The 15,713-nt window shown below is 39.6% G+C and overlaps 1 protein-coding gene across 17 annotated transcripts in view; it reads left to right on the forward strand.

Moving 5' to 3' along the window:
- Positions 1–2,210: 2,210 nt before the first annotated feature.
- BLTP1 (bridge-like lipid transfer protein family member 1) overlaps positions 2,211–15,713 on the forward strand; it is a 208,701-nt gene continuing 195,198 nt past the window's right edge. For all 17 annotated transcript variants that reach the window (XM_063809822.1, XM_063809823.1, XM_016952153.2 and 14 more), the window contains exons 1-2: positions 2,211–2,344; positions 3,784–3,871. The gene's annotated coding sequence lies outside the window, so the exon portion shown is untranslated. The remainder of the gene's footprint in view (positions 2,345–3,783; positions 3,872–15,713) is intronic.

Genomic DNA, 15,713 nt, shown 5'->3' on the forward strand with positions numbered 1-15,713 from the left:
TGAAAAAAGCCTGTTCCTAAAGGTTACACACTGTACACTTTCATTTATATAACATCCTCAAAATGATAAAATTACAAAGATGGAAGACAGATTACTGGTTGCCAAGAGTTAGGGTTGTTATATGGGGAGGAGGGGTGGGTGCATCTATAAAGGGGTGGTAAAAGGGAGATCTTTGTGGTGATAAAAGAGGTCTGTATTGTTTGTAGTGATAGTCACATGGAATTACACACGATAAAATGACATAGAGCTACATACAGACATTGTACTAATGTCAGATTCCTGGTTTTCTTACTGTACTATAATTATACAAGATGTAACTATGGGGGAAACTGGGTGAAGGGTACATGAGACCACTCTGAACTATCTTTGCAACTTCCTGTGAATTTATAATTATTTCAAATAAAAAGTAAGATATAAAAAATCACTTGAAGGCTTTCATCATTAGAGAAATTCTTCTTGGATTCAATGGAGACAGTTTCTTTGGCATCCTTACTTTAACGGCATGCTAGAGAAAAATGAAAAATAGGTGGGAGACTGGAGAAGGCAGTAAGCCTTGCCATGCAAATTTAGTGAGCCATATGAAATGTCAAAGAGCATAATGATTTTCACAAGACTAAAGGCCTTTAGAATAGAGGCTTCTAAAATAAATAATTCATTTATACAATGTCGCCTAATGCATAGCTGTAGTTACAGGGTGACTCTTGATCACAGGGATGGAAAGGAAGTAGAGGCAGAAACTTCCAGATTCCCACAGTCCCCTCACACGGTTACAGAAAGGCCATAGTGAACTTCCTTCTCTCCTCTCCCCTCTGCTACAGTGCAACTTAGTTTCAGTTTAGTTTTTGATTTGGGGAACTTGAACCATCTCTAGGTGATTTCTAGTCCAGAGAACTTGTACTTGCACAATGTCCTTCTTGGGCAAAATCCGAAGTTTGGCTGTAGCAAATTTGAATCCTTGTGGTGGTTCCCTTATTAGAAAACAAAGATTAAGAATGACTAGAAATCTTCCAGATGTTGAAAAAGACAATTGAAATTAATTTCTTTGTAGAGGGGCAGAAATAAACTCTAAAGAGTTAATTGACATAAGGCCAGTACCAGTGTCCAGGTAGCGGAAGGAAGTAACTAAGACAGTGCATGCATTTCTCCTTTTGGTTTTCATCCAGTCCTTCCATAAACCACTTCTGTCTGGGCCTCTATTTCCTTATATGCAATAACAGTTAATTGTTGTACCTCATGTGTTTTCTGGCATTATCTTAAATTTGGTTTCATATCTGTTCCTTTTGAGGTGAGAGTGGAACAGCCATGTGGAAATATTAAGGTTGTAGTAAGTACCTCAGCTCCGGAAAGAAGTCAGAACTAGAGATTTAGACATTTGGAACTTCAGAGGCAGTATACAGTAATACTTTGGAGCCACATTTCTTGGGTCCAAACCCTGGTTCTCTAGCAAGTTATTTAACCTCTCAGTGTCTTAATTTTTCAATTTGTGAAATGGAGATAAACGGGGATGAGAATAGCCTCACAGGATTTTGGAAGGATTAGTCAATAAGCCCTGCTAAACACTGTTTACTATTGCTAGTATATAGCGCAGATAAATAAATATCTGCGACATTCCTCTAATTCCAAGAAGTCGTTTGCCTTGGTTCACCCGCTAAATAATATTAAGAGCCTTTCTCTTTAAAAAGAGGAGCAGCAAGTTACTTTTCATTAATATCATCAGCATAATAATAGACTTAGTTGAGAGATTCAGCGTGGCAGCATTTCACACAATCGAGCTCTCTTATTGATCATGTCATAAAAGCATCTCTATTTCTTAAGGACTCATTTCACGTCATACACCCATCCGATGCTCCTTTTTCGTTAGCCTCCGTCTCCTAAGTGGGCTTATCTGTCTCCTGCTATCAGGAAGGCACTAACTTTTCCTTTGGGTTGTTAGGGTAGCAAAGTGATTTTCAAATTCAGGGTTCTGGCTCCTTCTGCAGCCCAGGGAGGAGGAAACAGGGCGGGACGCCGCCGGATTCCTGGGCAGGGCTTGAGTGGCGCACCTCGAGGCGCCGGCGACGCTGGCGTGTGACGTTGCTGCCTGACGCAGGCGCAGTGCCGCCCGGCCTCGGTTGGGACCCCTCCCCTCCTCCTCCGCCCCCTTGGGTGTCGGTGGCTGCGGCCAGGGTCTGGACCTGGGCGGCGGCCCCGGGCGGCGGGGCTAAAGGGTGTGGGCACCGGCAGAGCTTCGCAGGCTGCATCCGGCTCGGTGCTGCTGCCGTTGCCGCCCCTGCCGCCGCCCCAGGCCCTCGGCGTTCCCCGGAGAGAGGCAGAGGGATTTCGGGCTGCCTCGGCACTCGCCCAGGTGAGGGGATGGGCCGGGCCAGACGGGGTTGAGGTCGTCAGCCCCTTTTTCCAGTGTCTCTGGAACTCAACCTGGTCGGAGTCTGAGAGCTTTGGCTTAGTAGTGGCTGCCTGCGGCGGCGACTCTTTCATATTCCTTTGCCATCCTTACCTACAGCCCTGGCACCTATAGACCGGGGGTTGGAGGTCAGTGGCAAAGTCTGGAAGGGCCATGGCAGTCGGATGGCTGGGGACTTTGATACAGGAGCAGTTCCTGCGGGTGATGGTAAGGCGCTCCACTTGCTGATGTGTGGACTCGGCAGGAAGGACCGTGCACCCGCAGGCTCGGACTGCAGCCTTGCCAGCTGCACTGGGTTGTAGTAGACCCCATGCTGCTTCATATAGGGTCGGTTGACCGAGGGCGGGGAAGCCTAGGAACAACCCCCGCTTTCTTCTCCAGGATTGATGTGTTTTGTATTCTGAATTGGTGCTTGCTGCCCTGCACTCCAGAAGACTACGTTTCAGCAGAATTTCCTATTGGTCAAAGGAAGGTGAAGAGAAGTTGATTTTTCTTCCGGAGAGTATTAGTTGTTGTCGTTTTTTTTTTTTTTTTTACCTTCCTGTTGGCCTTAGTGTTGACGTTTGTTAAAGGTAAAAGTTCATGTGAATTTCCTCTTTAAGGAAATCATGGGCTTTATAACTGTCTAAGCACCTGTTAAGTTTCAACCGGTTTAGTGGTTTCTGCTTTCACCCTGTGCAGAGCAATGAAGTTGTTTTATTCCAAGTTAAATATACAAAGTATAAAAATAGATGAATAACCGGAATACTTTGTAACTATTGAGTGGTACATATAATTATGTGCATATATTATCACATTTAATCATCATAACAATCCTATAATGTAAAGTCTACTATTCCCATTTTCTAGATGAAAGAACAGAATAGACCTACAAAGTAACATGTTCAAAGTCAGAGCTGTGACTGAAACCAGGTAATCTGACTCGTTTGCAGTCCCTTAGTTAGTATGCCATACCAACTCCCAAGCACCCTGTGATTTTGCAAGATTTTCATTTGATAAAAAGTATGCCAGGAAGGACATTATGGCACTGTTCTTGCCAGCAAGGACCCAACAGTTTGAGAGAAACTTTCTCAATGTCGCATTTTGAGTTATGTTTTAAACATAGGATTTGATCTCTAGGACCTTTGATTACCAAACTCATGCTCTTAAGTACAGTGGTTTTGGAGTCTTTGGAAGGCTTTAGTTTGGAAGTTGTAGTTTTATTTTATACTTAGGAGTATTTCTTGTTTGGAAACTTTAAACAAGGAAACGTAATATTGGACTAAAAGAGTTTCCTCCTATTTGTGCATGATTAAGTAACGAAATCATATAATCAGAAATGGTTATGCTGCTCGTAAAGCCAGAATACCTTGTGTAATTAGTTAAAATGCCATACTTTTCAGGTTTGTTAAGATGAAACACTGCAGAAAGGCTATCTGAAGAAAAGTAGAAGGAAAAACAGAACGTTGCAAACTCTGGAAAAAAACTTGGGTAAGTATTTTTGGCTAAGTTTTAAAAAGGTCAAATTTTCGGTTAAAGACTTTTTTTTTTTTTTTTTTTTTTTGAGATGGAGTCTCGCTCTGTTGCCCAGGCTGGAGTGCAGTGGTGCGATCTCGGCTCACTGCAAGCTCCGCCTCCCGGGTTCACGCCATTCTCCTGCCTCAGCCTCCCAAGTAGCTGGGTCTTCTGACTTTCTGCTTCAGTTGTGGTTTAATCTGCCTATATTGCTAGGGAATGGGGGTGGGGTGGTGGTGATATGTAATGTAACCTGTTAGTCATTTTACTTGACTTTTGAGCTATTGATACCTGATTGACAAATTAAGTCATGTGCTTAGCCTGTGCATTGGCAGGAGAAAGCAGGGAAATCCTTTACTTAACAGGTGTCAAAATTCTGTTCTCTCTTTTGCTTGCTCTTTAATCTACCTAAGTTTGTAAAGTGTTTTAAGAAGAAATTGAGAAAATGGCCAGGCGCGGTGGCTCACGCCTGTAATCCCAGCACTTTGGGAGGCCGAGGCGGGCGGATCACAAGGTCAGGAGATCGAGACCATCCTGGCTAACACGGTGAAACCCCGTCTCTACTAAAAATACAAAAAATTAGCGGGCGTGGTGGCAGGTGCCTGTAGTCCCAGCTACTCGGGAGGCTGAGGCAGGAGAATGGCGTGAACCCAGGAGGCAGAGCTTGCAGTGAGCTGAGATCGCACCACTGCACTCCAGCCTGGGCGACAGAGCGAGACTCCATCTCAAAAAACAAAAATTGAGAAAATGAAGAAAAGTAGTTGACTTTTGGTTTGTTTTTCATGGAATATTGTGTATGGCTGAACTCAAGTATATTTTTTATGAATTCTACAGAGAATAATGGAAGACATGATCAAAGGTGATTAAGAAGCAGTGTAATTCATTTTATAACTAGCTATTGAGTATCATGTATCAGACATCCAGGCTTCTGGTAATAGAGTAATGGTCTTCATGGCCCTGGAGAACACTACAGTAGTGCATTTTCTCTTAGAAGGTAACATTTTTTGTGAATTAATATGTTTTCTTTATTTGATAAGCAAGTATGTTTTTGGTTTATGTAAAAGACTAGAAAGTGAGCATTACTCATATAGTAAGAATTTATAATAAGCAATTTTATATTATTTTAGTTGGTAAAGCAGGATTCTCTATGAGTGCTGCATTAATGTACAGTGGGAAGCTAGGATTTTTTTTTTTTTTTGGAGACAGAATTTCACTCTGCCTCCCAGGCTGGGGTGCAGTGGCGCAATCTCTTCTCACTGCAACCTCTGCCTCCTGGGTTCAAGTAATTCTCATGCCTCAAGCTCCTGAGTAGCTGGGATTACAGGCATGTGCCACCACGCCTGGCCAATTTTTGTATTTTTGGTAGAGACAGAGTTTCACCATGTTGGCCAGGCTTGTCTCGAACTCCTGACCTCAAGTGATCCACCCGCCTCGGCTTCCCTAAGTGGTGGGATTACAGGTGTGAGCCACTGCGCCTGGTGAAACGAGGATTTTTGTAGACTTAATTTTAGCATACTGTATTTCATATTAAAGATAATATGGGAGCTTAGCAAAATTAATTTTTTAATTTGAGAAAATTTTGAGGAACTTCTATAGAAGATACATGGTCAGATAGGGAACCGTTTAGATGATGAATTGGAGGGAGGTGAGCTTTGAAGACTGGTGATCAGTTAGAGGCTATTATAGTTATCCAGATGGGAAATGAGAACTGCAGTGCATATTGGAATTAAGAAATGAAGATGGATTTAATAGATGTAAAGAGCGTAGATGGATAGGATTTAGTGGGCTTGAGGGAAAATGAAGTCAGGGTAATTTCTAGCCACCATCATCTTTATGCATATGTTAATGTTTAATAAATACTTTTGAGATGCTTAGAATGAATTCTCTGGCTTGGGAAACTGAGTAGATTCTGGGGCCATTTACTGAGGTAGGAAGTGTAGGAAGAGCAGTAGATTGGGGAACATGATTGGAGGAGATGAGTTCAGTTTGGTCCATTAAATCTGAGGCATCCGTGACTTCTAAGAAATGTCATTAGTCAGTTGTATATATGGATCTGAATTAAGCAGAATACCCAGCTTGAGATGTAAATTTTGGAGTCACAATTTAAAGATGATAGTTAAAAGCAATGGCAATGGATGAGATCACTCAGGAAAATGTAGAGTGAAAATAGAAGAGAAATGAGGTTGGAGAACAACAGCATTTAAGGGTGAGGTTAAAGAAAAATACACCTCAAAGGAGTGGGCAGGGAAGTAAGATTGGGTAAGAGAGTCACAAAAGTCAGTGGAAGAACTGAGTTTAGAGAAAAGGAATGAGTATTAGACATCTATAGACATCAAATAGGATGAGGACAACTAAAGTATCCATTGGACATATCACTTAAGAAATCGTTGATGACCTGAGCAAGAGCAGTTTTATAAGTGAAGCTAATTCACACTGGGTAAGAGACATGGATGTTGAAATAGCTAATGTCATTTACTATTTCAGAAAGTTTAGTTGTAAATGAATAGAGAAGGATATAGCTAAAGCTATGAGTTTGAGAGAAGGTTTTTGTTTTTTAAGGTATAAGGGATATAAGCACATGTTTATTTGCTGAAGATAAAGAGTCATCAGTAAGAAAATCTGAAGATAAAGGAATGAGGCAGAATAATTGGTGAAGCAAAGTCACTGAACAAACTGGAAAGGATATAATACAAGGGCTCAGGTCAAGGGTACTTTAGATAGACTTCTACTGAGACAGGAAGGAAGGAGATGATGATGATGATATATACAGATAAATTTGTAGGAGGCAGGATAAAGGGCTACTCTACAAAGTTTATGCAGGAGACTGACTTATGGTAGAAAGAGGAAATGGTTCACTCTTGTAATCAGTAGCCTTTTTGATGTGGCATTGCTGACTCCTGATCTTTTAGTAGGGAGGAGGAGGAGAGTGAGGTGGTTTAGCTTAAGATGACGTATATGAATCATCAAGTTAGAGATACCTTGAAGATCTCTTGCAAAATTACCCTTCTCATACTTTGTGTTAGTATCTATGGCTAAATAACAAATTATCCCGATAAATGTTTTTTATTTCAATTTCTGTGGATCAAAAATTTGGGAATGACTAAACTGGGTGCTTCTGGCTCAGGGTCTTTGAGGAGGATGCAGCAGAGATGTAGGTTGGGACCTTAGTTATCTAGGGTAGTGGTCCTCAACCTTTTTGGCACTAGGGACCAGTTTTGTAGAACAATTTTTCCGTGCACCTGACAGGGGTGGGGTTGGTGGGGGGATGGTTTCAGGATGAAACTGTTCCACCTCAGATCATCAGGCATCAGATTCTCTTAAGGAGTGCACAACCTAAATCCCTCGCAGGTGCAGTTCATAATTGGGTTTGCGCTCCTATGAGAATAATGCCACCTGCTGATCTGACAGGAGGCAGAGCTCAGGTGGTAATCCTCACTCACCTCCTGCTGTGTGGCCTAGTTCCTAACAGGCCACAGACCAGTACCAGTCTGCGGCCTGGGGGTTGGGGACCCCTGATCTAGGGGCTCAACTGGGGCTGGAGGGTTTAATTCCATGATGGCTCACTAGTTTAGCTGCTGGATGGAGACCAACAGCTTTTTTTGTCATAGTCACATAAAAATTCAATTTCAGTTATAGTAATATTCTTGGTTCACAGGAATTGGCTATTATGTGGATCCATTTGGATCCACATGGATCCAACACTCCAATTAAAAAAATATTTTCTTTGAACTTGATATGATGAGAGTGTTGGTAAACACATGTGACCATTTCCCCCTCCCTGTCTCCCAAGTCCCTGTTTTTTTTGGGTGGGTAGTTTGCTGTGTATCAGGTGAGGGTTCCTGATCCAAGTGGCTTAAGACTGGAAGATATGAGAAAAGCCTAAATGCTACATAGGAAAAAAGAAATAGTTTTATTTCAAAAAAACCTTTAGAATTTTACTTTGTTGATGCTAGCATTTTAGTGTTATTTAGTGTTTTAGAGTATTTTAAATAAAAATGGAAGTGAGAAATTGAATTGTTGATTAAAAGAAACTTACAGAATGTGTTTGTTAGCTAATATGAAAAAAGCATAAATGAAGCCCTATAACTAATTAATTTATGGTATGAGGACTAACCCTTTCATTCGTGGTAGTTTCTATTTATCTCTTTATATTGCTCACCATTTTAAGGAGTATGCTGAAGGTAGTAATTACCACTAAAGTATTACCATTAAAAGTAGATAACATTTAAAAGTCACAATTTCTTCTAGATTTGGAGAGATTGTAGTTAGCTCTGTCTGTCCTCTTAGTTGATATGTTTTCTACAGCTTTTTAAGTTTTTGAGGCTGGGCACAGTGGCTCACTCCTGTAATCCTAGCACTTTGGGAGGCTGAGGTGGGTGGATTACAAGGTCAGGAGATTGAGACCATCCTGGCTAACACGGTGAAACCCCACCTCTACTAAAAATATAAAAACAAAATTAGCCGGGCATGGTGGCGGGCACCTGTAGTCCCAGCTACTCGGGAGGCTGAGGCAGGAGAATGGCGTGAACCCAGGAGGAGGGGCTTGCAGTGAACTGAGATTGCGCCACTGCACTCCAGCCTGGGCAACACAGCGAGACTCCGTCTCAAAAAAAAAACAAGTTTTTGAAAAAATTATTTTGATAAGTATTTAGGTGAACCAGCATAAATTTCTGGCTATGGAGGTGAGGTTTGGTAAAATACAGCATTTTTGGTTGGGTGATATGACTTCTTAGATATTCAGAGTTCTTCGATATATAAGCATGAAGAACCATTTTTGTAGCATAGATTATGATATTAAAAATTATGTTTGTTTCGTTTGCTGATTTATAGTGTTTGGATCATCAGTCGCCATACCTGAATATTTCTTTTGCCTAGTATTTGATTTTCTTCTAAGAATCATGCTCACTAGTACTTGTGGAACTATGTTATTCATATTGGTACTTTCTTGATTGTTATTTGTGGCAACTAATTTCTTTTGGTTATAAGTACAATTCTGTTATTAAATATGGTTTTTGGCTGGGCGCGGTGGGTGGCTCACGCCTGTAATCCCAGCACTTTGGGAGGCCGAGGCAGGTGGATCACGAGGTCAGGAGATCGAGACCATCCTGGCTAACATGGTGAAACCCCGTCTCTATTAAAAATACAAAAAATTAGCTGGGCGTGGTGGCAGGCGCCTGTGGTCCCAGCTACTCGGGAGGCTGAGGCAGGAGAATCGCTTGGACCCAGGAGGCGGAGGTTGCAGTGAGCCAGATCGTGCCACTGCACTCCAGCCTGGGCGACAGAGTGAGACTCTGTCCCAAAAAAAAAAAAAAAGTTTTTATTTTACTTATTGTAAGGAATGAAATACATTTTAATCGTTGTTTACTGCCATGGACTTTATTGTTTTTTAGCTTTCACTTTTTTGTTGAATTGATTTTTTCTTTAAGAATAATAATAAAAGTAGCTTAGCTACTACTGTTATAATGTTTTTCATCAAGTGCTGTGCTGTGAGTTTTATGTTTGCTTTATGTTTTTAATGCCTTCAGCATCTCTTCAAGGAAGAGATGGCCATCCTACTATTTGGAAACAGGCGCAAAGAGATTCAGAGGCTTGCTCACAGCTAAAAGAAGTATAAAAGGGATGAAGCCAGCTTTCCATTTCAAATCTGGTTTTAAAGCCTACTCTATTTCTAAGATACCAGACAATTTCTATTATTTATGATTGAATGTTATTTTACCACATAATTCTGTTGGGCTTTAGAACTAGTTAACAGGTGAAATTGTGTTTGTTGTGTATAGAATCCTGGGACTGAAAAGGACCTGGAGTGACCCTTCCTAGGTAGCAAGGATTATACCTAATCTATTTTACCTAAGAGGATAATTGTTTATTTTGTCTGCTTGAATAAACAGAATAGGACATTATATAATTTTGATTTATGTGCACAAAGATGCTGGCCCTGTCCAGAATTGTTAAGGAGGCTAAGTTTGCATTTGTTGCCCATCTCTTTTGAAGATTTTCCACATCTTCGGGAATCTTAGGCTTTTTGTAATATTCATAGGTCCTGCTTGTGAATGAGAAAAGCACTCTAATGAATCAATTTACACTAATACCACATGGTAATCATGAATGGTAGGTATTATTGAAATCCCATTAAGATATCTTTGCATTCTTAAAAATATTGGTTAGCGTTCTATTTAAATAAATGGGTGGTGTAATTTTAGGCCTTGTTGTGTCATGATGGGAGCAATTTTTAAGCAGAGAGGGTCCTACAAATCACTGTACATGTAATGGGTAATGTCAACTTTTTATACATTCCAGTACTATCTTAAATGTATAAAGTTTACATAATTATTTTAAGTGAGGTATTCAATTGCAGTAGACACATATTTTGTATACTTTATCTGTATAGCATCATAGAATTGGAAGGAACTTCACAAAGCCATTTGTTCCAGGCCATCTGCCTGAGGCTTGGTTAGTGCTTAGACCATTTTTGTCACTTTACAGTTTACATGAATTAAACACTCCTTGAAACTTTATTTTGAATAAAAATGTTGTATGATCTGATTTGTATTTTACTTTTGTTTTGGGATCTCCTTAGGCCATGGCAAAGATAAACAATCTGTTCAGGCAGATCTTTTGTTTTGGTATTTACTGAGATATTTGGATCAATTACTTGGTGTTTTAATTGTTAAGGAGGAGATAAATGTCTTTAGAATTGGTAACCCTACACAAATTATCTGAAGATAATTTGTTACATATGCGCAGAGACCAGTTAAAGGTTTTCAAGTTAAGCGTTTGGTCTGCAACATTTAATATTGATCACTAAATGTAGAAAGCAATGTAGAAATATGATTGTACAGAGTACATAATTCACAGAATTTCTAGTATACAGTAATGGTGCTATGTGCTAACAGGTACTTAACCTTACTTGGTGATGAAGAGAGTGTATGTTCGTGGAGTTCAAAGGAGAGCTCTAAAGTTGGTTTATTTTCCAGCCCTTAAAGAAATGTGATAAGAAAATCAAGTTTTTACCATATAGGTTTTTTTCAGATTTATTAAAAACTGTATAATATTTTCAAAAAAAAAAAAAAAAAGAACTCTGATGAAATCCAGAAGACTTTAATACAATGGTGTGAAGATTTGTGGATGGCTTAGGTCCAAAGATTGTGATTTCATTGTTGCATGAGGGATTTGGGTATGATTAAATTTTTTTTTTCATTTTTGTTCTATTTGGAATTGGGTTGTTAAAATATTGAATGTTCTGTTTCTTTACTTTTTTTTGGCAGGCCGGTTGTAGGGGGTGGGTGAGAAATACTGTAATGAGATCTCTTCTTAGCTCTAGAAAATGAGAGCCATTTTTTCTTTTCTTTTCTTTTTTTTTGAGACAGGGTCTTGCTCTGTCACCCAGGCTGGTATGCAGTGGCGCAGTCACAGCTCACTGTAGCCTTGACTTCCCAGGCTTAAGTGTCCTTCCCATTTCAGTCTCTCCAGTAGATGGAACTACAGGTGCTTGCCACCACACCCAGCTAATTTTTGTATTTTTTTGTAGAGACGGCGTTTCCCCATGTTACCCAGGCTGGTCTCCTGGGCTCAAGTGATCGCCCACTTCAGCCTCCCAAAGTGCTGGGATTACAGGCGTGAGCCACAACACTCAACCAGAGAATCAAATTTTCTTAAGGGTAAAAAAGATCATTTAGGAGTGTCTTTGGCCCTGAATACATTAGAAATACTTGCCTATCTTTGACAATAGCTCATAATGATGTATTTTTTATAATGATGCATTTATTTCATTCATTTATGAAGCAAATATTTATTGAGAGACTGCTCAATGCCAGGAACTTTGTTGGATATTGGATACCCAAATGAGTACAGCAAGCACATCCTTAAGGAGCAGTCATTAGTGGGGGAGATACATTTCTAAACCGATAATTACAATACAGTGTGATAAGTACTAAGAGACAGGTAGTCATTCAAGCAGCATTTATTTAGCATTTTCTATATTGTTAGACATTCTAGTAAAGATTATGAATATTCTAACTCTTAAACTTAATACTCAGAATTTCTGAGCTGTATGGTAGAATTTTTAAGCCCAATAAATATTTATTGAATGGATAAGCAAAAACACATAGAAAAGGTTATATTGTACTTTCTATGTTGCTCCAAATAATCAAAATCAAATATACTTTCCCATGACAGTGCCAGGGTAAGCTGTGGCTCTTCACAGCTAGGTCTTCTCAAGTGATAAGTAATGTTATATGGATGTATTCCAGCTTAAGCCTGATAAAGGAAAACCTTATTTCACACAGTTCTGTTCAACTTATGGGATATTTGTTTTAGAGGAGCCATGAAGCCCTGGAAGGGGATTAACCAGTGCACTGAGCTTTCTTGAGGACCTGTAGGCAGGTTCACAGATGGGAATTGGGAAAATTGTAATCAACCAGTTCTTTCCAACTCTTCTTCTTTGAGTTAATCAAATCTTGCTGAGATGGGGTGGAGTTGGGGGATTTGGGTCAAGCTGTGGTGACAAAAGTCCTCTCATCCATAATTCCTTTCAGCTATCACCCTAGGGTCATCCTTCTGCTAGCTGTTATTAACACAAATTAAATGTTAAGAAAAATAGAAGAGGAAAAGGGACAGTAGAAAGGTAATGGGGTTATAACAACAACAACAACAACAAAAAAAACTGGGAGTAATAAGAAGAAAAAGGATGAAGTAAAAATGTTTTAAAATAAATATGAACTTGACTCATACTTTAAAAATATATGGAAGCAATCAGAGTCTGTCATTCTTTTCTCTACAGAATCTCCTTGCATTTGGGTTCATTCTTTCTCTGTTGTTCCTGTTCTGATAAAAGAAATGTTCCTCTTTCTATCAAAAGCTAGTTCCTGCACATATGTATGCTCTGGATTGAGATTTTAAAAGTCTTATGTATTAAATATTGTGCGCCTTCAGTCATATGGTTTCATGGTCTCTTCTAAAGCACACAGTCATGTTTCTTGTAAAGAAAATTGTCCTTAGATTTGATAGGCCTAGTTATAAATAATAAAAACACAGTGCTTTGTTTTGTGTTTCCCCAGAAACAAACCTGGGATAAAGATTCAAGGGAATATAGTTTATTGGGAAATGATCATAGGAAACACTGGTAGAAGTGGGGAAGGAAGAAAAGAAAGGGATAGAAGTGAATAAAGGGCATTATTCTGGCTGTTACCACTGTGGGCACCTGGAGTTCACTCATATTGGGAACTCTGAAGACATCAAATAAACTACCATCGGAGTTATCCCAAACCAAGAGCAAGGACAATTTGAGTGTTAAATCCACCAACTTCCTAGCCATAATTGACATTAACTCTCTGGCGTTTCTCGCTTGTCCCTGGAGTGCAAGCTGAGTGTGTCCTTGCAGTCAGAAAGCAGCACTCAGCAGGGTATCACAGGTGTTCATAATGAGCAGGTTTCCTGTGTAGAGGTGAGTGCCAACAGTATATGGGCAAGACACCAATAGCATTGGCTGCCAATAGCAAACATTTATACAATTCAGTATCTATGATGTGCCAGAAGTTCTAAATGCTTTACATCAACTTATCAATTTACACACTATAACTCTATGAGATAGGTACTATTAGTGTCCTCACTTTGCACATGAGGAAACAGAGTACAGAGAGGTTAGGTATTTTGCCCACAATCACACAGCTATAATTTCAGAACTGACATTTGAACCCAGGTGAAGCATAGTATAGAGTCTATGCTTTTAATCCACATAGTGATCTGCTTCTGGAACAATATAGTCTGAAGCAGCATCTTTTGATTCTACTGTTGTTCCATAATAACTGCCTTCTCTTTCCCCTTTCCCCTAATCTCTTTTGTTTTAGTATTCTGTGTCTACTTCCTTATTTGTGGTTGTCTCCGCCCCTCCCTGCAATTCTAGAACATTGTAGGCATTCCTCTTTCCATTTTACACTCAAGGCTATCATATCAAATAATTCTTGCTAAGGTATTAACTGATATTTCTGAGTTTATGTGAAGGCCTCTGAGTTTGGTATTGCTTGGTGAGTATCTGCATGTTAATTACAAAATACAAATATTTAAGAACCATAGAAAGAAAGATGTGATTATAGAGTTACAGATGACTAGGTTAGAATTTTGGGATTGGGAGACACCTATACCTTGGCCATGGTTATAAGGAGAGGCCAAGAAATGTGTGCTTAGGCAAAAAAAGCCGTTTTCCCAACTACAGCATCCTGTCCTCCAGCCATCACTTTGTCTTTTTCTTTTTAAATTATGGAAATATTACACGCCAGTTGTAAAACAAACAGTATGTGAGTGCCCAGAATAAAAGTGAAAGTCTGGTTTTGTTGCTGCTTCTCCTTCCCCCAGAATCTCCTTCCACTGATTAGATTAGATTCAAGCTATATGCATCTTTGGCAGGAATATCACAGAAGTGAGACTGTGTTCTATTAAGAGGCTCACAGTTTTGACTTATCCTCTTGCTGCTGGTATTTACATTGATCACTTAACTTGCCTTTCTCAAAGTTCCTCTTTTTCCCTTTGTCATTAATAATTATTTTTTGGGGGGCGGGGAAAGAGTTATTTTGATGTGACTATATAGAATTTTGTTAGCCATCAAAATTTGATTATATTGGTATGGACTCAGATACCTGTTTTATTAAATGGGTGGTAATCCATTACTATCATTTATTTTATTTTTTTCGCACTAAAATATAAAGTAATCAAATGTTAATACAAAACTTTTCCTAGAAATGTAAAGCTTCTTCCTGTGTTTGAGTTGCTAATGAAATACACCCATGTCTCTGCATTTTACATTATCACATTCATGGTGATATGTAAGAATATAATTATTTAGACCATATTCCAAAATGCCAATATAGAAGAAGGTATTTATAGCATGAATTTGAATATTGTCTTCATTTAAATACAAACCTATGCACTGTAAGTAGGTGCAAGCCTCAGACTACTTCATAGTTTCTTCTAGTGTAGTTGCACCTATGTTGTCACATTTTTTTTTAATTATACTTTTTTAGGGTACATGTGCATAACGTGCAGGTTAGTTACATACATGTACATGTGCCATGCTGGTGTGCTGCACCCATTAACTCATCATTTAACATTAGGTATATCTCCTAATGCTGTCCCTCCCCTCTCCCCCCAACACTATGATAGGCCCCGGTGTGTGATGTTCCCCTTCCTGTGTCCATGTGTTCTCACTGTTCAATTCCCACCTATGAGTGAGAACATGCGGTGTTTGGTTTTTTGTCCTTGCGATAGTTTGCTGAGAATGATGGTTTCCAGCTTCATCCATGTCCCTACAAAGGACATGAACTCATCCTTTTTTATGGCTGCATAGTATTCCATGGTGTATATGTGCCACATTTTCTTAATCCAGTCTAACATTGTTGGACATTTGGGTTGGTTCCAAGTCTTTGCTATTGTGAATAGTGCCGCAATAAACATAGGTGTGCATGTGTCTTTATAGCAGCTTGTTTTATAATCCTTTGGGTATATACCCAGTAATGGGATGGCTGGGTCAAATGGTATTTCTAGCTCTAGATGCCTGAGGAATCGCCACACTGACTTCCACAATGGTTGAGCTAGTTTACAGTCTCACCAACAGTGTAAAAGTGTTCCTATTTCTCCACATTCTCTCCAGCACCTGTTGTTTCCTGACTTTTTAATGATTGCCATTCTAACTGGTGTGAGATGGTATCTCATTGTGGTTTTGATTTGCATTTCTCTGATGGCCAGTGATGATGAGCATTTTTTCATGTGTCTGTTGGCTGCATAAATGTCTTCTTTTGAGAAGTGTCTGTTCATATCCTTCGCCCAC

The sequence above is a fragment of the Pan troglodytes genome, chromosome 3, assembly GCF_028858775.2.
Source record: "Pan troglodytes isolate AG18354 chromosome 3, NHGRI_mPanTro3-v2.0_pri, whole genome shotgun sequence".
NCBI lineage: Eukaryota > Metazoa > Chordata > Mammalia > Primates > Hominidae > Pan > Pan troglodytes.